A 23,634-nucleotide genomic window follows, 5' to 3' on the forward strand; every position below is an offset into this window, starting at 1 on the left:
CATCAAATATTCTGGACAAAGCAAAGGAGGACACATTCAGAAATATAGTCATCAATAGCCAATCCCACCAAGTGGAAACAACTGCAAGGGTCTTTCGTACAGCTTACAAGGAGGCCAAACGCCATAGACCAGCTTACGGCTTTGAGTATGAAACAGACTGTCAAGAACTGAACGGTGTTGACATGGGGAGGATTTTCCACTCTAACGTAGTGTGTTCCCACATACAACAGCACATTTCAGCCGAAATGAAAAGAAAAATTCTTGAGAGAATAGTTGATTGTGAACCAAAAATCGGACTGATACTGGATGAGGCAACAGGCTTATATAAAAAGAGTGCATTAATTGTGTATTTGAGGCTTCAGTTGCCAGAAATAACAATGCCTGAGAACATATTTATTGATCTTGTTGAGTTAGATGACTTAAGCGCTGAAGGTATTGTCCACAAATTATTGAATTCTTTGAGGGGTGCTAATTTAAACGAGGCATTTCTCTCAAAAACGCTAACCGGACTTACATGTGATGGTGCGTCTGTCATGTTTGGGCGCAAGAGCGGAGTGGCAGTCAAACTTCAAACCCTTTTCCCAAACCTCATGATATGGCACTGCTCCTTACATCGGCTCAAACTCGCAGTTGGTGATGTGATGACAGAGATGGGGGCTATTAATCATTTCAAAATCCTCTTGGATAAACGGTATGCAGTGTACAGTACAGCACATCCAACAAAAACAGAATGGAGCTCAAAGAATGTGCTGACAGTTTAGACATTCAGTTGTGCAAAATCGGTCGGGTCCTGGACAACAGATGGGTAGCATCCAGTTTTAGAACTGTTGAAGGTGTATGGAGAAAATATCCTGCCCTCTACAAACATTTTATGCAAGCAGCGGAGGATAACTCATGCGACAGCTTTACCCATTAAAGCTACAGTGGCCTAGCCAAACGCCTGTCATCTTTTGCTTTTGTAAACAATTTAGGACTCGTGTGATGCATTACAAGAACTTTCGGAACTGTCTCTTGAGCTCCAAAAACGAGACTGCACAATCATAATGGAACATAAAGCCATCTGTCAGGAGGTCAGGGTGTTCGAGGCACTGTCACAGCATCTAGGCCATCATAGCCAACTGAGCCAGAGGGCAATCGAAGATAACTTTTTTCAAGGTGTACCCCTACATAGAGGGCGAACGAGCAATAGAACCTTGGACCAGAGGGCGTTTTTCGGGAAGCCTTGCAAGGAATCTGGAGAAACGTATGCTAACACAAGGGAAATACCAAACAGGATACAACGAGTTAATTGATGATTTAAAAGTACCCTACACACAATATTGGTCAGACGACCCTGGGGCATTGTTTGGGGAAGATGAAGTCGAAAGACTCAACCAGGCAGTTTAGAATCGATGGTGGGCGGAATGTCATTTGGCATATAGAGAATAGGGACAATGGTGGGAAATTTGTCCCAGATGGACTGAAAGACCTCTTGCCAGCAGTCAACACTGTCCCCATCTCAAGTTCAGTGTGAGAGGGGCTTTTCCCAGATGAACCTACTCTGCACTGCCAACAGGTCATCTCGTCGCACACCCACCATCTCCACACTACTCTTCCTTTGCCTTGTTGGACCACCACCCACCCTGTTCAACCTCATTCCATATGTGAGGTCATGGATTACTGAAGGACATAGAACTGCACAGGACATTAGGAGTAAAGTAAGAAGCAGGGAGAATGAGGCGGAAGGCTCTATTGCTGTTTTGTAGGCTGTTTTGGACAAATAAATGAAAGTAATTTTTAAAAATTATTTTCCACAGTGTTGTTAATTTAACCTTATAGTTTTGTGATGGTGATCAATGTATCGGGTCAAATTGTGTAATTCAAGCGCCATAGTTTATATGCATTGTTTGTTGGCAAGTTGTTTAATGTTTTTTTTGTCTAAACATTTGAAAGTTTCTTTAGCTCGGCATTAACTTGGCGAACTTTGCTACTGTGCATGTGTCTACTGCCTCGTTGTCATGTCAGATTAGGCTAGGCCCGTCTATTTAGTAAAAGCAACAATAAAAGTATTGGTTGAAAAGCACGTGACTATTGCGTACCTGTTTCAGCATCATTAAAAGCACTGTTTTGTGCATTTTTAAAATGCGTTCCGTGACTGTTTTTCTCACCCCTAACCTGCCGGAGCAGCACCCTGTCGGTGCTTCAGGACCTCCTCGTTTACAAATTAAGCACTGAATGTAAGAGTTATAGTGGGGCTAACATTCCGCATTAAATGCTACACATACCAAACTTCAGTTTACTTACCCATGCGTTTGTTCACATTTCCTGCACCAAAAATCGTCTAAATAAAATGGGGCGAAGGCATCTCGGTCCATCCACCATCTTGCTAACTTTGGGTATTGCATGTATGATTTAAACATGTCAATAAAAAAACGTCCCAGCATCCCCATGATCCTGAGAGCAGAACAAGCGATTTGGATAATGGATGGATGGATGAAATGAAAATTGTGTCAATTAAAAAAACAAAAAACAAAAAACTGGGTGGGTGTCTCTATTTATTCCGGTAACAATATGTCACTGGTACATTGGTTCCTCTCAGTGAGGAGTATAACGTCAGGCGCTCCATAACCCCAACACTCAGAGGGATGAATGAAGATGTGCATGTATACAATTTAATGTACATATTTCGTCCAACATGAAAGCACTGCAAAATGTTAGTTTTCGTTAAGAAAACTTCTATGAACTATTCATGGACAATAATACTGACAAGCCCAATGACCTATTACATTCCGACTCTGGTGGGGGTGGCACCTGGAGTGGCCACTTAGATTCTAGGAGTGGCCCGTGCCACCCCCGGCCACCCCGTTGGCCACGCCCCTGACAGTAAGTGTCCTTCTGCCGAAGCCCCCTCTCTATTGTTCTTGTTTTGTTTTGGGTTTTTTTCTGCTGTCCCTTACACATCACACCTTTCCTCCGTTTTCAGCAGCCATTGAATTAAAGTGTGTGCATGTGTGTGTGTGTGTGTGTGTGTGTGTGTGTGTGTGTGTGTGTGTGTGTGTGGGGCGGGGGGTTGAGTGTTTTTGATGTTTTCATAACATTCTGTGGCTTTCCAGTAGTGTTCCCTGTGTATTTACATCCGAAGTTTTCTTAGCACCAAAATGCTATTTTTCCAAGTCCTTCTAACAAAATGTTCCATGTGACCTGGCATCGGTTTCTACACTTTCTTTTAAAATGTTAGTCACTCTCCATGCTGACACTCTGCGAACTGCGCATCTGTATGTTTGTGGGGGGGGAGGGTGAGTGGGCGTTTCCATTTTAACAACCTGGAAAAGAACGCAGATGGCATCGCCCTTTAAAGGAGAGAAAAGAGAAAAGGGGAAAAATGACTGGAAACTGAGACGTGCTAAATTGTTTCTGCAGCAGATGGACAAACACACAGGGAAACACATTCTCAAGCTTAATCAACTCTGGCATGATGAGCATCCTGAGAATAAGCCCCGTGGTGTCATGAATAATTGTTCTGTATGTCAAGTCAGATTCCAGTAACGGTGCAGTTGTGTTGATGTATTGGAAACAATATGGTGCATAACTGGGGAATGATATGCTATTTAAACCAACATTAAACTGCTGCTTTAATGGTAAATATATTGGTCCCTCAGCGCTTTTGTTCCATGTGTGCTGACTCATCTGCTGACTAAATAGACTGTGATGTGTGAAGTGATTTCCCAGATTTTTTCTTCTCTTTCTTTTATCTTTCTTCCTCCCTCACTCTACCTTCCCATTCTTTCTGGCTGCCCCCCCAGGTTAAAATCTCAAGTTCTGTATCTTGCATTACCCTTTCTTACTTTCTCTCTGATCTATTTCTACGTCTCTCCCCCCCCACTCGTTTTCACGTTATTCCCCCACTCTCTATTGCTATCTGGCCCTCCTGACTCTTTCTTTCTTTCCTTCTTATTCTTCCTCTCTGAAGCCTCTTCATACTCCTGACTAGATAGGGGTGTAGATACTGATGAGCCAGCAGTGGCCATGCTTGGTTGCCTTAGCTAATGGAACTCTCCTGTCTCTACAAAGCCCCACAATGTAGTCCAGGACCAGAGCCTTTATCGCATCATCTGTATGTGTGTGTGTTTGTGTGTGTGTGTGGGGGGGAGAGAGAGAGAGAGAGAGAGAGAGAGAGAGAGAGAGAGAGAGAGAGAGAGAGAGAGAGAGAGAGAGAGAGAGAGAGAGAGAGAGGTATCCGAGGATAGGTGGACTACCACATTCAGGCTTGTTTTTGAAAAAAAAAACATTGCTAGAGGTCAGAGAAGCATACATTTCCATTCAGCTAGCTTCATAGCAATTTCTCATGATCAGAATAGCTGATGGAAATGATAAATTGTGAGAAAAAAAAACCTTACATAATGCAAAATTATTTTAATTTTCACTTGAAATGTAAAATATGTCTTGTCACTAAAGAGCTAATTACAGGATAATGGAATGGAGTGAGATATATCATCTTATTATTAATACTTGTAATATTAAAACCTATCTCCCTCTCACCATTTTTCGGGTGGTGTGTGTCTTCCTCGAGCTTGGGTCCTCTACCAGAGGCCTGGGAGTTTTAGAGTTCTGCCAAGCAGCTTAACTGTCCCTAGGATCACACTCTTCTGGACAGAGACCTCAGATGTTGTCCCTGGAATCTGCTGGGGACACTCTCCCAGTTTGGGGGTCACAGCCCCTAGTGCTCCCAATACCACTGGGGCTACTGTGATTACACCTTACCCATCCAATCTAGTTCTTACCTCAGCCCATGGTCTTTATCTAGCTTATCATGCTCTTTCTTCCTGATGTTGCCATCACTCAGGATTTCTACATCAATCTCTCCTGCTGTCTTCTGTTCCTTGTTGACCACCACAATTTCTGGTTGGTTAGCCAGCACCTGCTTGTTAGTCTGGAACTTGAAGTCCCACAGGATCTTAGCTCTGCCATTCTCAGCCACCTTTGACGGTGTCTCCTATTTGGACTTGGGGACTTCCAGTCTGTATTCACTACAGATATTCCTGTACACCATCCCACCCACTTGGTTATGCCTTTCAGTGTATGTTTTCCCAGCTAGCATGTTACACCCTGCTACTAAGTGCTGGACTGTCTCAGGGACATCTTTGTAGAACCTGCATCTTGGGTCTTGTCTGATGTGGTAGACCCCTGCCTCAATCGATCTGGTGCTGAGTGCTTGTTCTTGTGCTGCTATGATCAGCGCCTCTGTGCTGTCCTTCAGTCCAGCCTTTTCTAGCCACTGGTAGGATTTGATCCATCCCATGGAGGAACTTGATCTTCTATGGTACCTCCTCTTCTTCTTCTTCTGCACTCTGTCTTCTGCTGCCTGAGGTACTCACTCAGCAGTTCATCCTGGGGGGCCCTCTACCTGATGTACTGATGGATGTTCCTCGTTTCATCCTAGATAGTGGCCTCGACACTCACTAACCCTCAGCCCCCATCTTTTCGCTTATCGTAAAGTCTCAGGCTGCTGGACTTCGGGTGAAACCCTCTGTGCATTGTGAAGAGTTTCCGTGCCCTGATGCCTGTGGCCTTACAATATTATATTTATATATTATGAATATGATCTTAGGGTTTCTAATTTGTTTGATGGTTTGGTGACATATTGTTGTGATGCCCTGACACAGAGATTATTTTATTACTTCAAACCAGTTAAGAAACACACACATTTTTTATTTTTTATTTTTTTTTATATTGGCAAGAGTTTAGTTAGAGCGGGGCTAAGTGATCCTGGATGGACGTTGATAGTAGTTAGCTATATTTTGAAAATATCCTGCAAAATGATCCACTCCCTCACTTTTGCCCAAGAGTGTCCTGAACACATATAAACTGATTGATAGCACGTAGAGACCAAGGGAGACGCCAGCTTGCAAAGAAGTCTCCTGATTGGCTTATCAGGATCAGGAACAGAGAAATGTTTAGTTTCCATTTACAGGGCCTAGGATGACTACAGAGCCCATTTATTTTTTTTCAGTGCATCTCCTTTTTTGATAGCTGTTGGGATGTAGAAAGAATTTGCCCTGACCAAATATTATAAAAAAGTGTTTCCAACTAAACTCGCTAATAGCCACTTTACAATATACTCAACATTTGGAAGGAAATATGGCCATTTGGCAGGAAAGGCCAGTTCACCTGAAAACAGATATAGTGACAAAAGGTGCTAATGGTAAATCTAAAAATGTGTTGGGACTTACCCAGTTGAGTATATGTCTAATATTTTTTGTTAAAAACTATAAAAAATAATAAATTTTTAGATAAATTGGTTACATGGATTTTAAATTATATTCCTATGCGATTCAAATATGTCAGTGAGTTCGCATATCAATAACAAGACAACACTATATAAATGTTATTGAGTCAGGAAAAATAGATTCACCAAATTTTTCTTTGTTCATTGAATAACCATGAAAGTTATCAGAAAATCGGGTAAATTAGAGCATTTCAAGTATTACACACCTCTATGAACGAATCTCCCAGGCAGTCTACTCATGACTTCAACTAATAATGTTTATGTGCATCTTAGTATGTGTATATGCACATCTCTACCAACGTGTGATCGGGTGAATCTATGTTAATAATCACCAACTCGTTTATTGCAGTGCCTAATCCCTCATGTTTCGGTTCACATTCTTGCTTCCCTCAAGGCTGTATGTAAATACATGCTTAGGAAAACAAATGATACATCAGCAAATTCTGCTCTGCTCTGCATATTAACAAATGCATGGTAATATTATTTTGATACTTTTAACAAAACCCTTTTTTCTCCTACTTATCCCCTTAAACTGAGAGAAATGCCAGTGGCTCTACTAATGGAGTTAGATGTGTGTAATTGTTTTTGTCATGAACGCCTGCGTATGGTTTAGAGTCTGTATGCAACTACGTGGGAGCCTTGCGAGAGGAAATGTGCAGATGTTTCTGTGTGTGTGTGTGTATGTGTGTGTGTGTGTGTGTGTGTGTGTGTGTGTGTGTGTGTGCACTTAGATGTAATAGGCCTCTGAAGTGTTGGCATAATTTCAGGGCTCTCAGACTATGTTCACTTCCATGTATTTCATCCATCCATCCATCCATTATCCAAACCGCTTATCCTGCTCTCAGGGTCACGGGATGCTGGAGCCTATCCCAGCAGTCATTGGGCAGCATGTGGGGAGACACCCTGGAAAGGCCGCCAGGCCATCACAGAGCTGACACACACAAACATATTCATACCTAGGGACAATTTAGTACGGCTGATTCACCTGACCTACATGTCTTTGGACTGTGGGAGGAAACCAGAGCACCCGGAGGAAACCCACACAGACACAGGGAGAACATGCAAACTCCACATACAGGATGACCCAGGACGACCCCCAAGTTTGGACTACCCCAGGGCTCGAACCCAGGACCGTCTTGCTGTGAGGCGACCACACTAACAACTGCGCCACTCCCATGTATTTCAGCTATGGCAAAATGAATAGGGTTTTTTTTCCAATCCTGTTTGCCAATCGTTCCGCTTTTAAAATATTGTAAACAGAAATTACATTATTCAACATATATAGTTTTTATGTATTTTGAAATGTTAATGAGTTTATAAGGACTATTTTGCCTACAACCATGGTATGAGAAAGACCACAAGTTGAGTAATGCACATGCTGCCACAATTACGAGCATTTTTTTTTTTAATGCAGCTTCAAAATCGGACATCCGGAGGGAGCTTGGAGGAGAGCCACTGCTCCTTCGCATCAAAAGGAGCCAGTTGAGATGGTTCGGGCATCTGATTAGGATGCCCCCTGGGTGCCTTCCTTTGGAGGTTTACCGGGCGTGGCCAACTGGGAGGAGACCCCCGTGGTAGACCCAGAACTCACTGGAGGGATTACATGTCCAGTCTGGCCTGGGAACGCCTTGGGAACCCTCAGGAGGAGCTGGAGGGCATTGCTGGGGAGAGGGACGTCTGGAGTGCCCCACTTAGCTTGCTGCCACCACGACCCGACCCTGGAAAAGTGGCTGAAGATGAGATGAGATGAGCTTCAAAATTGATCAAAATCACCTCAGTCATTCCAGAAAAACATAAGTGAACAGTCCTCAAAAGTGAAAACAGTCAATATCACTTTTGAACATATTTAAACACAATTATCATATACCCCTACACATTTGGACATTGGACTGAAACAGGGTTGGATCTGGATTCCCTTATTAGGACATTGTAGTGTACACTTAATGGACTTATGGACATAATTCACCATAGCCTGTGTTTCTATTAAGTTGACTTGCTCAGTCTAAGAGCTCAGGGTGTCACCATGGTAACGCAGTGCCATGTTGGCTCAGAGGGTGTGCGCGAAAAATAAATGACACACGCATTCATGTAGTCAATGATAGAAATTGTATGTCTCTTCTTTCTTGCAATTTCTACAGTGGTGACCCCGACGTTTTTTCTGCTGGACGTTTCCAGAGACAACTCTTCTTGAACATGATGACTACTGCAGTTTCTCTCAAGCTGCTTGAGTTCTGGGAGTCATTGGCCTCGGCTTGGTTCGCCCAGTCAGAAGCGCAGTTCGCGTTGTGGGACATTACAGCGGATGCCACAAAATACTATTATGTGGTGTCAGCTCTCGGCAGTTCAACAGCAACCAGAGTGGTGAGCCTCCTCAAAAATCCTCTGCAGCAGGATAATTATGAGGTAAATACTGGTGGAAGATGTCTCCAGGTCACAACAGCAGCGAAGGTGGATGAAGGCTGCAACAGAGGGTGGCCCCCAATCATCTTGGTTCTCCCATGCCAGTGGACTCTGGCCACCCCCTGCCAAGGACCATGTGGTGGCTGCAGGTACATCAGCCTCTCCATGTAAAAAGCTGTCAAGTGCAGGCATCCTCCCATTATGTGGCTCGGGGATCGACCTCAACACCTACACAAGGAGGGACCCAGAAGGAGGAAAGTCATAATCGACCCCGAGTGACCGCCGATGATGATGATGGTGTGTGCGTGTGTGTGTGTGTGTGTGTGTGTGTGTGTGTGTGTGCATGTTTGTTTTTATTTACTTACTACTACTACATGCAGGTAACTTTATCATCTATGGAGTGTTGATGTTATATCTGGGAAAGCATATGAAAAGAGAAAATATGCTTCATCACAGTGTCATGGGTGTGTGATCTGGGTCATCAGGGCTCGCCTGTTCCCCATCCCCTGAGTTGTGTTTCGGTTCGCCTGCGCCCCATTTGCCTGAGGGACCCTGATTGCTCCTGATTGCACTTGCTTCACTCACCTGTTCCCCTTTCTATGATTGGCTGTTCTGTTCCTGCCCTGTCCTGTGCCCAGTCTCCCTGATTGGCTCCCCTATGTATATATTCCCCCTGGTTGCCCTGGCTCCTTGTCGAATCGTCTCACAGAGACACCCCCACAGACACAGACACAGACACAGACACGTATTGACCCTTGGTCGCTGAATGTGCCACGTCCTGTTGCAAGCCTTCCCTGCTGCCTGTAAGTTCTTTGTATAATTAAAGCGCTGTTCTAGCCCAGTCCGTGTCTGAGTCGTGCCTTTAGGTCCTCCATTCTTGCCCGCTGTGACACACAGGATCTTCCTGAAGGAGAGAAAGCAAGGGGGCTTGAAATTTTATGAATCTTCACAGCATGACATGCAATCACATTAGATCACATGGATTACAGTCACATTATGGGCAATCAATGGTGCTATGAAACCACAGAATGCAAATAGACCACATGCCCTGGTACACACATTAAATTGTTCAATATCTCCTGCACAACCACTGCCAGCTCTCTCACAGTTTTTTAACACTGCAACGACCACTCCTACCTAAAACGACCATGGCCGGTAATAATGACCGGTGGTTTTTAAACTCTATATTCTGTCAATATAAATACCCAAATTGAGATATTAATGCATTGCATATGTTAGTATGTCTGTTAGGAAACGACTGACACCAAAATTAACATTTTACCAACTATAATACTATTTTAAAACAATTTAAACTTCAGAGACATGGTCAAACTTGAATAGCAAAATTGAAAAAGGGAAAATATTACCTGAAAAAAAAAAACGGAAAACACATATTGCTAGTCTAACAAACGTAGCAAGGCCTATAAAACGTGAAATGTAAAAAAAAAAAAAAAAAAAAAAAAAAACTGAAAATAAATATTGAAATAGTCCCAAACAACGACCGGAACTTAAAAACTACGAGAACGACCGTGGGCCGTCAAAATGACCACCCACGGTTTTTAAACTCTTTTCTGTCAAGACAAATACTTAGTTGATATATTAATGCATTGCATATGTTAGTATGTCTGTTAACAAAGGACTGACACCAAAATTAACATTTTAACAACTTTAATACTATTTTTCAAACAATTTAAAATGGCCGCTGTCCAACACCTGTAAATACTGCAGTGCCTGTGGTACTCATGGACTGCTAATGGTAGTCATGGTGCGTCTGTAACCTGACATGTTGGCAATATTCAAAAATCAAGTTTAGACTTTTATTCATCACTGGAGAATGCTAGTGTGTTTCTAGGACGGAGCAATGAACTTTGCGAAGGAAATTACATAACCAACACACGTCATGAATAGTGACGTGACGTGTACGATCACGTGCAAATGATGTGCGGTCATTTTGACTGGTCATGGTCATTTTAGGTAGATCTTGTCATAACTTTTTTGTGCAATATATCTCAAACTAATTTTAATGCAAATGTATGCAATTTTAGGAGCATTCAGGGAAAGGCAGGTCTGTAGCTATCAGCTTTTTTTTCACAAAGTTATTAAACTTTGAAAATTGAAAATGGTCATAATAACCGGCTTGGTCATTCTTTAAGGGATGGTCTGTTGAAAAAAAAAAACAGCTACTAGGTCTGTCAAGTACTTCAGTCTATATGAGCTCAAACAAAAGGGCCTTCATTATATCCTAAGCTCTCTTGGATAAACATATATAGTGTCATGTATCGAAAAGTTATTTGCGTTATTCACATTTAATAATATTACCACCCACTGATTGCATCTCACTTGGTTATTCGGCACTTAAAGAGGTAACAGAAGTGTTTCAATGATAAAGAAAATACCACATGCTAGTTTCTGTAATGAACAGCATCAAAAAGCATTCTGCACTATTTTAAGCATGTTCTTCTTATTGAAACTGACAGTGACTTGTTTATATGAAAGATCTTGTGGATTTATCACAAGGAAAGGTCCCCTTTGGAAAAATGCTGCATCTGCCCTCTTTTCATGACAGGGAGGAGGGCTTTCTGAAGTTGACAAATGTTAAAAATTTCAGGGGAGGGCTCATCGTGTTAACCACTTTTTTATGAGCAACCAGTCACAAAGAGGGAAATCTGAGTTTTTGTGCTGTGACAGCAGTCATAGCATGTGGAGAGGACTAAAACCCAATAGATTTTATTCAACTTGTAGTGAGTATTCCTCATTGGACTGAGGAAACAATCACACCACAGCCAAAAAATTAAATGTGGGCTGGCTTTAAATTTCTTCTGCATAGCAATCACACCAGCTCTGAGTTTCACTGGGCACTCCACTGAAGAAATTAGTCTGATCTTTAATACTTCAATGTATTTTTGCTTTGACTGATTAGTTTAACCCTGTGGTTAAATTATAGGCCTTAGATATATTATATTGTTGATATTGTTCTGCAAAACAGTTGTTTACCAAGGTGAAATGCATTTACTTTTATTGTTGAAAACTTACCATTGTTGTGATTGGTTGGCTGTGGAGAGAATAACTTACCTTGAATGTGATTGGTTGAGAGGGCAGCGGGGAACGTCAGGGCGAGCAGACTGAACTGGGAGAGAAAGGAGGTCACTCGTCCCTTGTGTGAGCAAAACGGAGCAGTTTGATGTCGAGTTGTTATGTGCTATTTTGTGGTGAGAGAAATTTAATTGACGTTTAGTGAACAGTGATGTGTGCGGGTGTCTGACCGAGACCCATCCCGGGAACTGTTTGTGTGGACTGGGGATACAAACTGACTACTCGTCAGTCCCATATGTGGACCCAGCGACATTACGGCGCGAGCTAGCCAGTCGGTGTTTGTTGCTAGCACAGCAAGACGCGCGAATGGACTGGATGCGGTGAGGGGCTCTCCCCACAGTGAGTCAGGCCGTCTTCTAGTTTAGCGAAGTAACGTTATCAGTTACAGTGTAGTGGTGGGTTCATGCGACCATCGAGGAATGCAGAAGGAGTCGTCTGTTGCCGTGTTGTGCTGCCGAGGCGAGCACACGGTTAGACCGTGAGATGGTGCTAACGGCTAACTAGCCAGTTAGCTAGGAGGGCGGCCTGCCTGATATTCGCTGCTGCGCTGCGGCGGGAAGCGCGAGACGAAGAGGAGCATTCATTCTTTGTGAGTACAAGCAGGGATGTGCGGGCTCCCAAGGGGAGTGAAGAGGGCTGTTAAGGGCCCCAACGTACCCGTTAAAGAAACAGGCCTGCACAACTGGGGGTTGACTTTCTTTTATTTTTATTGCCGACTTAGTTATAGGGTTGTTGAGCTGTATGCTAATGTGTTGGTCTGATTCATTTGTGTGTATATGAATGCTGATGCTTGTTAGCCATTGAGGCTTATTACTTTCATTCATTCTAATAATTATTACTCATAATACATTTGTATATATAATTCTATGTACCTGTGTGAGTGTGGATTATTCATGTGTGTTTATTCCTGTGGTGTCTAGGCTATGGTAAGTGACATGTTGAGTTAGCCTTAAACGGGCCGTCCACCATATTTTTACAACCTTAAAGGGCTAGTCCACCTTTTTACTGGAAGTAACCTAGTGACACCCAGAGATGTGTAGACCATAGTATATAACCTTAAAGGGCTAATACACCATATTTTAGAACATTAAAGGGCTAGTCCACCTTTTTAATATAAGTTACTCGGTGACACATTGAGGTGTCTAGACCATGTTAGATCGCCTTAAAGGGGTCATATGCCATATTTAAGCGCCTTAAAGGGGTAGTCAACCTTTTTAGTTGGAGTTACCAGATGACACTGTAAGACATTTAGAGCCTTTAGAACATACTTTAAAAACATAAGAAGCGAAGTTAGCATACTTCAATAGTTTATTGGATGATGGGGAGAGTATGGGCAGGACGTCTCATGTCTTATTTTGTTCCGTCTCAACAGGGTTTGAAACTCCTTGCCTGTAAACTCAGTTCCATTATCCGACCTTATGCATTTCACTGTCCCATAGGGAGCTACATCTGCCAGAAATGTATCGGTCACTTGCACTGTGTCACTCTTTGTTTTTAAGAAATAAACACACACTGCCCCTGTGCACACATCTGTAAATGATTGCATGTACCTGAAACCATTAATGGACTCGTTTGCCACAGGACCGGCTAAATCAGTGTTTACCAACTCCAGTGGTGTCTTGGCTTTGTCTGTAGGTTTCCTGTTCCTGTTTTGGGTAAACTTCCCTTCTATGCATACGGCACACTCTTTGTCAGGTTTACACACTTTACACTTTATATAGTACATACCATCAGTGATATCCTGTAGCTTTATGATATCGTCATAGTTGCAGTGGCCCATTATCTCATGCCAAGTTTCTATATCATGGCTCACATGGCACTTTTCAACAACACATTCAGTTTGCAAATAGTACATTTTCCCCTGTACAAAAATGTCAAACCTGGTACCATCCGGTGACATCAGGGCATTCCTGCCCTCTTCGAAGAACACACTGGCTTCGTGTGCTGTCGCAGACTTCACAGAGAAGAGCTCTTGGGGGTACGATGGAATATATAGTGCGTTCTGCAGTGTCACTCTACACCGTCGCCCCTCACTGTTGAGCAGACATACCGTAGCATCTCCCCTGCCCTGCACCACACCAAAGGTGCGCTTACCGTCCGCCAGCTCCATGCAGTGTTTCTCTGGCTCGAACGAGCTGTCAAAGCTCTTGCACTTCTTCTTATCATTGACTATGTGGGAAGAAGCCCCACAGTCCACAATCAATCCTGGTTTGAACTGTTGCCGTCGTCCTGGTCCTGCTGAGCTGGTCTCTCCAGCCTGCACTCTGAAGATGTAGTCCTCTTCTTCCGCAGCATTCCCCGGTCCCTGACCTCGACCTGCTCCGTGACCACCACCCCCGCCGCCACCTTGCTTGCGCGCACACCTGGCTCCATCAGCGCGGTCCTTCTTCTTGCACACTTTGTCCGTGTGACCCTTGACCCGGCAGAAGCTGCACCACACGCTGCGTTAACAGTCCGTTTTCCGATGGCCTTTGTCACCGCATCTCCCTCACAGCGTTTCACTGGCTTTTTCTTAGGCGCTGCGTGGGCCTTCATCACCCTCTCGGACGTCTCGTCCGATGCTGTAGCATTAGCTACATCTTCAGCCGCCTCAAAGTTTCTCAATTTGGCCTTAAATTGTCCCAATGTCAACTCACTGTCGCCATGTGTCACCATTAGAGTGAATGGCTTATATCTCTCGGGTAACCCCCTCATCACCATGGCCATCATTAGTCCCTCACTCGGTGCTTCTCCCGCCCCTTTGAGAGCCGTAATGATTTGTTCAGCTCGGATAATGTATTCGGTTATCGTCTCATTATCAGCTTTCTTTAGCCCAGTCAATGTTACATACAGAGCGACAATCCGGGGTCTGCCCTTACCAATGTAATGTTCCCGCAACACTCGTAGACTCTCTCTACCTTTGTACTTCGTTTCTCTGAAGATCAGTCCCAAGCTTGTGTTGTCCAATAAAGGCGCCAATGCGCAGTAGACGTCCGCGTTCCGCTCCTCGTCTAGGGCCTGCTCTTCCGCTGTCAAAGGTCTCACGGGCTCGGTAAGAATGGTGGTTTTCAGCCCCACACCATGCATGCAACAGAGCATTCGCTCTTCCCACAGTTCATACTCATCGGCCTGTCCGTTGAATGTGGGCCACCTGCTCTTCTTTCGCTCCATCTCCCTAGGTAGCGTTAGCTTAGCGTTCCGTTAGCGTCCCGATAGCTTCTCTCGATGCTAACTAGCTTCACACTTGCTAACTTGCTACTCCGTGCTAACCTGCGCGCATCCCGCCATCTGAGGTTATCACAGTTCGTGTACTTCTTTTATCAAACTGCTAAATAATCCAACGTTATCTGGGCCCATAACCTGTTAGAAGACTAGACTAATACTTTATGTCTATCTCTGCGCAGATGAAGTGGATTATTAAACCATTATAAAGAATCGTACTGACTACCGAACTTCTGCTGGAGGAAAAAATGCAGCCTCCGTTTAATCGGTCGTTTTGGGAAGAAGAAAATGAACAGCGTCTCAGTGACGTAATCAATCCGCGCATGCAAGCGCAACACCGCCCACTTGTGGACAAACAAAGTCATCACTGACTGTAAACAAAATAATAGTACACAGTAACACAGAGTCATACAAATACACTGGTGTCATATCTCAACAACCTGCATTCATTTGTACGAAGTTCGTCAAAATATTCAATTTATATTCCCAAGAGAACAACGCTTAATGACCTAGTTCTTATTTCTTTTTGTTACGTTACAATGATTCCCCCTTCAGGTATAAACAGCCAATCTGTCTTTGTTACAGTCATTCCCTTTCCGTGATGATTGTGGCGAAGACGGTACTTAGAATATGAGCTCCGCCTCTGTTTTGTTATATGTCATAATCTGCTTACAAGTTTTATCTAACCGTAAAGTGGTTTATGAATAACGTAGATCACATTGCATGGAGATCAGACAGTTGTGAATGTTTATTTTGCTTATATGTTTTATAGTGCTCGTTGAACACGTTCTGAAATGCTAGCTAATGCTAATGCTAGCTAATGAGGTGCGAATGGCTGTCGCGACGATTCTAAACAAACTTCTGACTGTATTTTATTTTCACGTACAGAAGCTGGAGTACTAGTCATACTATAACGAACTTGAGCAACTGTTATCTTGATTCATTGCCAGGCATGTTTATTGTGTATTTTCTGCTGAGTAATATTTTTTATTTTGTTCTTTGCATGCTAGCATGATAGCTAGCAGACTGTCGTACTTAAGAACGAGAAAACGGGTTCATGTGATGTGGGTTCGTTAGCTGGTACAGTGTTTCTCAACCGGGGATCCGCGGACCCCTAGTGGTCCGTGGTGTAATTGCAAGGGGTCCGTGAAAATAAAATATATTTAAAAAAAGATCCTATGACATTTATAGAAATAGGATTATTTTACTCAAATGTGACTGAGACCTTTATCTACCTAAACTATAAAGGGTAACAGGACTTTTTTCTCTAATTACATCTGTTTCACAAGTGTAATTTATTGTATTTTAATAAGAGATCTCGCTCCCGTTTGCATTGTTAAAAGTTACTGCATAAAAATGATGTTGTTACATATATCTGAAAGTTACTGAATACATATTCTGTTTTGTTACATATATCTGAAAGTTATTGCATAAGAATTCTGTTTTGTTAACTATATCTAAGTTACAACTGAAAGCTCTTATTTTTGCCCCAAAGAGTGAATAAATGCTATAATGCAATTTAAAATGCAGTTTCTACTGTTTCTATCAAATTGCAACCCCCCTCCCCCAAGATCAGGTGGAGGGGTCCTCAGGGTAGATCAAAAATACGCAGGGGGTCCAGGACCCCAAAAAGGTTGAGAACCACTGAGCTAGTATGTGTGTATCATTCAAACTAGATGATCGCATTGGTTAAGTAGAGTAGCCCCCTTTCTGTGATGATTGTTGCGAAGACGGAGCTGGTAACGAACTTGATCAACTGTTTTGATTCATTGCCAGACATTAATAAACGGGACGTTTGTCGCCTGAACCCGACGTATCTGCGTGGATGTGGTTTCTGCGTTGGAGTTGCGAAAAGAATAAAGAGGTTACAATGACATCATTTAGCATACACTACATCCAGACATGTTTTTTTTTTTTAAAAAACCATAGAAAACTCTTAAAAAAACAAAAACAAAATGGGAGGAAACTGTTTCAGCATAAGTGCTGTAAATATCACATCTGCCTGAGCTTATCAACTCTGACCTTTTTATTGTGATCTATTCATTGTTAATTTGCTTCATCAAGTATCATTAAAACAATGCATGAGAAACAAAGGAACTGGATGAATGAATGGAAAAAGAATGGCAATGCTTGAATAATGAACAAGTCACTGAATTTGAGCAACGAGCTCATAATGGGTAAAAATCTATCTGGAGACTTTGATCCAAGTTACAACAGTATAATAATTAAAATATGATTGTGGGTATTACTTTTGTTAAGGTGCGAGTAACCAGTATATTTTGTCAAGGCAGCTGCTCACAGTCTGTGATGGAAAGCAGCCGACATCACATTGAATGTAAGTGGGAAAAGCAGAGAGAACAAAGGAATATATTTAGCTTTTATTCCCACTGTTAATGTCACAGTTTAGTGGACCCCTAAGTGCCTCCTGTCACGGTTCCTAAAATTCCTCAGTACCAACTGTTACAAAGGATGGACAAACCAGGATTAAAAATTAAGTTCTCTTTATTACAGATTTCCCCCCACATTTTGTGAGCTTGCCAAGAAAACACTGGCATCCAGGTAGAGAAACTACAGCTGTTGAGGCTCCTCATCAGAGAACCCTCAACAGCATGGCAGAAAGTATCTGCTGTGCTCCCCCAAACTGAAGACTGCATTTACGGGTAGCGCCCAGAATTACAGGCTTGATTGTTATCCTTTAACCAGCTCTTGTGAAAGCAGCATGTCTTCACCCAGTGGGTAGTAGAGAACAGGCAAAAGATCAGGAAAAGGCCAACTGAAGGAAATTGATGAGTCAACATTATCTTTAAAAGTTTAAGTTACACCAGGTCTGGTTCCAGACACCAACTCATAGGGAGGAAGACTTGAGGTCAACTTCAACTCGAAGGAAAACAAAATGTATCTTTCGTATATAAGGTCCCCTATTTAAATTTGTTAAACTAAACTTAGCACAAAAAGTAAGGAAATGTGTGTTTGGTAGATTATTTATTTGTTGTAACAATGCTTCTTGGCAATAAATCTTATATCAGGGACCTGATTGTCAGCACCTGGGGTACCAGAAGCTCAAAACAAGAGTCAATAGCAACAGCAAAATAAGCTATTTGGCATTGGCAGAGAAGATTTGGCAAAGTTTTCATGGGTGCAACCCACATACTCAGCTCTGCTGCTCATCCCACAAATGCATGTTCCTTACAAATGAGGCCCCATTTAAAATGGAAATAAACAGGCTTTCCAACAGTATAAGATTTATTGCCAAGAAGCATTGTTACAACAAAGAAATAATCTACCAAACACAAATTTCCTTACTTTTGTGCTAAGTATACGTATGTATAATGGCAGCCATACCAACATTTGTGGTATGGCTAAAGTGGGAGGAGAGGCGCCGTATGAGGTGTGTATTTGTCAATCCAGTGGCACACTGCAATTTTGGTGTCAAGAATAAGCGTGGATCGCAGCATCTGTTGCCTGCCTGCTCGGATCAAGTCAACAGTACACGGCACACAAAAGCATATGTTTCTTTTTACAAAGCTTCATGAATGGTTAACTATTAGGTTACACCTATGCCCACTTGTGTTAAATAACAGAAGGCAGAGAATGGCCTATTCACTTTTGCGTGCTCAATACTCTGCAGGACAATGTTCATCTAAAGGAATCAGGAACACTTGTCATTTCAATTCATGTCTACTTACGTACATTAAATTAAACAAAATATTGTTTCCCCCCAGCCCACAGCAGTGCAACACAAAGAGAAAAACACTACAAGAACATACATATCCAAACTAGAGCACATATATCCAAACTAAAAACACATATTCAAACTAAGAACACATATATCCAAACTAAGAACACATATATCCAAACTAAGAACATATATATCCAAACTAAACACATATACCCAAACTAAAAAAAAAACGTCACTGTCAAAGAAAACGAAAGCCAGCCAGGATGAGTGTTGGAACTGCCAGTCTGCACGGGCAAGCAGTTAGCTTAGCCTGCTCCACTTCCATGTCCTGTCTGACTGCCCTCAGCGTTTCCTCCTCCGGCACAGCTCCGGGCAGGGCCGTGGTGCCTGGGCCCACTGGAGGCAGCAGACCAATTTCCCCAAGCTGATCCAATGCCAGTGTTCCCAGCCAGACACCCTGAACACACCTCCCCGCACTCCACATGACGACACCAAAAACACAGTCAATGCTAGGTGAGGCCACCGCCAGACTGCCTTCAGTGTTATCAGAGCTGCCGGTCTGCATGGACTAACAGTTAGCTTAGCCTGCCCTGCTTCTGCGTCCTGTCAGACCGCCCTCGGTGTCTCCTCTTTGGGTGCAGCTCCGGGCAGAGGCCGTGGTCCCTGGGCCCACAGGGCGCAGCAGACCAAGCTCTCCCAGCCGATCCAGCGCCAGCTCTCCCAGCCATCAAACAAAGACACAAACTTAGACGTAGACAAATACACTGCATGGACGGTACTGGGTGAGGCTGCCGCAAACGTAACTTTGCGCTGCCATTTTCCCACACCGGTACTGGGTGAGGCTGCTGCAAACGTGAGTCGCACCGCCATCTTCCCACACGTAAGTAAGGTAAGGTAAGGTAAGTAAGTAAAGACAGTTCTGCCTTGAAAACTCATAGTGACTGATTGTACCCTGTTGTTTGTGACTGATAATGTATTGAAATAGTTTTGTGAGAAATGGAATACATTTACAAAATGCAGGTAGAAGGAGAGTGTTTAAAATCTGAAGTGCCTTCACTGAAATAACAAGAGGAATGCAGACAAAAGCTTCACCTTTCCCATCAAGTTCTGACAAGGTCTGTAAAGTCGTAGATTGAATAGCCTCCAATTTTAATGTAAAACGTAACCATGTCAAAATGCAGAAAACATTTTCAGCCCTCTTCAGCCCCTGTCCTTAACCTTCTGGGGGCAGCTATGAGATGTCTATGCTGGTGGTGCAGACAAGTTGCTGGTCAGGGGATATGCAGGTTAGGTGGCACAGCGACACTATCGGTTGGTCACTCTGCAACTTCTAACAACCATCTCACATTTTCACTTATCATGACCAGCCCTGTGTGGATCACTCCCTATCCCAGCGAGGCGGATATTGACTTTCCTTCTCAAGGAAGTAATTTCCCTCTCAGTCATCTCAAACTCACTTCGCTGGAGATTAAGGAAGAGCTGGTCTCCTCCGATACTGCAGCCTCTTCTTCTCTTGTAGTGTACTGGCTGGCTCTTTAAAGGGATTGTTGTCTTGAAAAGCTACAAAAAAAATATCTGCCTTGTCACAATGAATAAAATTGTTTCAGTTCTTTAGTCTTCAATAATTATTACACTATAAATACATTAAACTCAATACAGTTTTGTTTTTAACTGCAACTCCAAGTTTGAGCCGCCCAAAACTTTCCACACTTGTTTTCTAAGCAATTATAATTTTCATTTTTCTCTCGCTCTCATTTTCTCTTTTTGATCTCTTAGGTAAATCAGGTAAGTGTGTCATTTGTTTTCTTTCATCAGGCAAATCAGATGGGTGCATTGCTCATTTTATCTCCATGGGTAAATTCAATATACGCTTTTTCACAATTTCCTTTTACGGGCAAATTAGATGTATCAAATAAATATATCACCCATTTTCCCTTCACTGTTAGATTAGGTAATTATACTGTATCACTAATATTTCTGTACTCATTTTCATTGGGAGTGGTGAAGGAGGACAGGATTAGGAATGATTATATTAGAGGGACCGCTCAGGTTGGACTGTTTGGAGACAAAGCAAGAGAGGCAAGATTGAGATTGCTTGGACATGTGTGGAGGAGAGATGCTGAGTATATTGGGAGAAAGATGCTGAATATGGAGCTGCCAGAGGAGACGAAAAGAGGAAGGCCAAAGAGGAGGTGTATGACTGTAGTGAGGGAGGACATGCAGGTGGCTGGTGTAACAGTGGAAGATGCAGAAGACAGGAAGAAATGGAAACAGATGATCCGCTGTGGTGACCCCTAACGGGAGCAACCGAAAGTAGTAGTAGACTCATTTTCTGTACACAGCTATTTCAAATAGTTATATAGTGCATTTGAACAAAGAAAGACACAAGAATAAAAGGTGCGTTGATGACTTTAATAATGTCAAGTTTGGGCTTACATAAAAACGTACTGCCTATCAACATTACATATCCCGTTTAAGCACATGGTGTGATGACAGCTTTCCCTACCTTAACATATCAAAAACTAAAGAACTGCTCTTTAGCACCTGAAAACACTGGTCCATCCCCCTAGTCTCACCATCAAAGGAGAGAAGGTATAGTCTTTCAGATACCTTGGCATTATACTGGACAATACTTTTTTTTTCCTTAATTTATTTCCGATTTTTCCCTTTTTTCTCCCAATTTAGTGGCCAATCGATCCATATTTTAGTTCAAAAACCCACCCCGGAGGCAACACGGGGATTTGAACTGGCCATCCCCATGTTGGAGCAGCAAGTTTTGAAGAAAGGAGTGAGGTTGTTTTGGCTAAAAAGCATATTTCTTCTAAATTTATTTCTGATTTTTCCCTCTTTCCCCAAATTTTGTGGCCAATCAATCACTATTTTAGTTCAAACACCCACCCTCGTACTGCATGCGTTCGCCAACTGCATCTCTCCGGCCATCAGTCTCGAAGGAGACACCTCGCCACGTTCGTGACAAGATGAATCCAGGCTGAACCACTGCTTTTTTCAACACACACAGAGACGCATTCATGTGACGAACACAAGCTGACTTCGCCCTCCTCCTGAAGACAGCGTTGCCAATTATTGCTGCTTCATTGAGTCCGGCCGTAGTCGGATCTGACGAGACCGGGACGTGAACCCCGGACCTCAGTGGGCAACTGCATCAACACAAAGCTGATGCTTAGACCGCTACACCACCACAGACCTCCTACACTGGACAATAAATTCAGCTTCAATCAGCATTCCATGGATATTTACAAGCGTTCTCAATGGAGTCTTACAGCCATCCATAAATTAAATCAAATACCTGTCTGTCCAACTCCATCTTCTTCCCCTGTACCGTAGCATTATTGAGCCAGTTCTTCTGTATGGTACCATCTGTTTTCCTATATACTTAGAGTCACCAATAAGAATGAACTCTTACAGATAACTCATTTAGCCAGCAAACTCATTGGTATTCCCAACCCTAATTTATCTGATTGTGTTACCTCAACCCTGATCCGCAAAGCACTCACAGTCACACATGACCCAGGCCATCCACTCTATCAGCACTTTACCCCCCTTCCTTCTGGTCAAATGTGTAGACTACCCATGCACAGAAAGGCCCGTTTTAACAAGATCTTTGTTCCTACAGCAAAACAAGCTTTAATTAAGTAACCTCTTAAGTCACATGAAATCCATTCTATGGTGTGTAGAGTGTCAAATCTATGTCTCTGTATGTGACCCCAGTAAGTAAGTGTCCCTGTAAATCCTGTATTTTGTATAATTCTGTATTTCTTACTTGTTTGTGCTATGTATGCAACTACTGTGGAAAATAATTTCATCCTTCAGGACAAATAAACTCTATCTATCTGTCTATCTATCTATCTATTGATCGATCGATTGATAGACCGTATCTATCTATCTATCTTACTGAACACTGTCCCTATGGACACACCACTACCTGTTCATGTCTGGAAATCAATTCAGGCTTTTGGAGCATTTAACCTTTAGAAGTTCCATGAAATGGGGGGGGGGGGTTATATATATATAGTAATTCTTGTTACCTATTACCTCCTGTTAATTAACTTATATATTCTAGAAATTCACAAGTATAATATTTAATTTAATTTAACATAAAAAGTTTTATTCAATGATTTATTTAACAGAGCATTTTGCTAGTTAACTATATGTGCTACTGACTAGTTCTGATGTTGATCTCTGCCTGGATGACTGACATCCTTGCTGTCTCATAGCATCATGACCTGGCATGCTTTTCTTGCCTTGTACTCTTCTACTACTGTTGTTATTGGTAGCTGCAGCGTGTGCCATGTACTGTACAAATCAAATAAACAGCAGCTTTTGAAGACTGATGACCATCTCCTAAGGAGGCTGCTGATTTTCCTTTCCAGCCTCTCTACTGTAGAAACGGGCACCTCATAAGCCAGTAGTGGCAACAGGAGTCTAGGGAGTGCCCCATGCAGGTAGCCCCAGGCCTTAAACATGTCAGGTAGTTCCCTCTGGTCCAGGGTTCTCATTCGGGTCTCTGCTTGGTTGAGCTTCTTCTTCATACTCCATCACTGAACTCAGCTCTGTACTAGTTCTCCCAGGTTCATCACCAGCTTTTCCCTGACAGTGGGAATGGTATCTTGAATGGTACCTCCAATATTAAAACAGAGTTGGTACTGTACACTCCCCACTAAGGGCTAGGCTTCTGGATTTTGATGGTTTGAACACCATTTTGGCTGCTTTGATGAGCTCTACCAGATCTCTCCATGATCCATCTGCCTTTCAGGACTGACCTTGTTTTAATGTTAAGCTGTTCATAATGCCCTGATTGGACCTGTTGAACACCATGTGCAAACATGACACACTGTCTTGGCTTCTCTGCTGACTTTACCAGGAGGTTAATTAATGCTGAAAATTGGATATACAATGCCATTCTCCAGTCTCTGCCAGTCTGTGGTAAAGCCACTGCAGGTGAAGCACATCTATTGGGGATTGAAGTAGCACTGGA

This window comes from Lampris incognitus, chromosome 5 (genome assembly GCF_029633865.1).
Source record: "Lampris incognitus isolate fLamInc1 chromosome 5, fLamInc1.hap2, whole genome shotgun sequence".
Classification (NCBI taxonomy): Eukaryota; Metazoa; Chordata; class Actinopteri; order Lampriformes; family Lampridae; genus Lampris; species Lampris incognitus.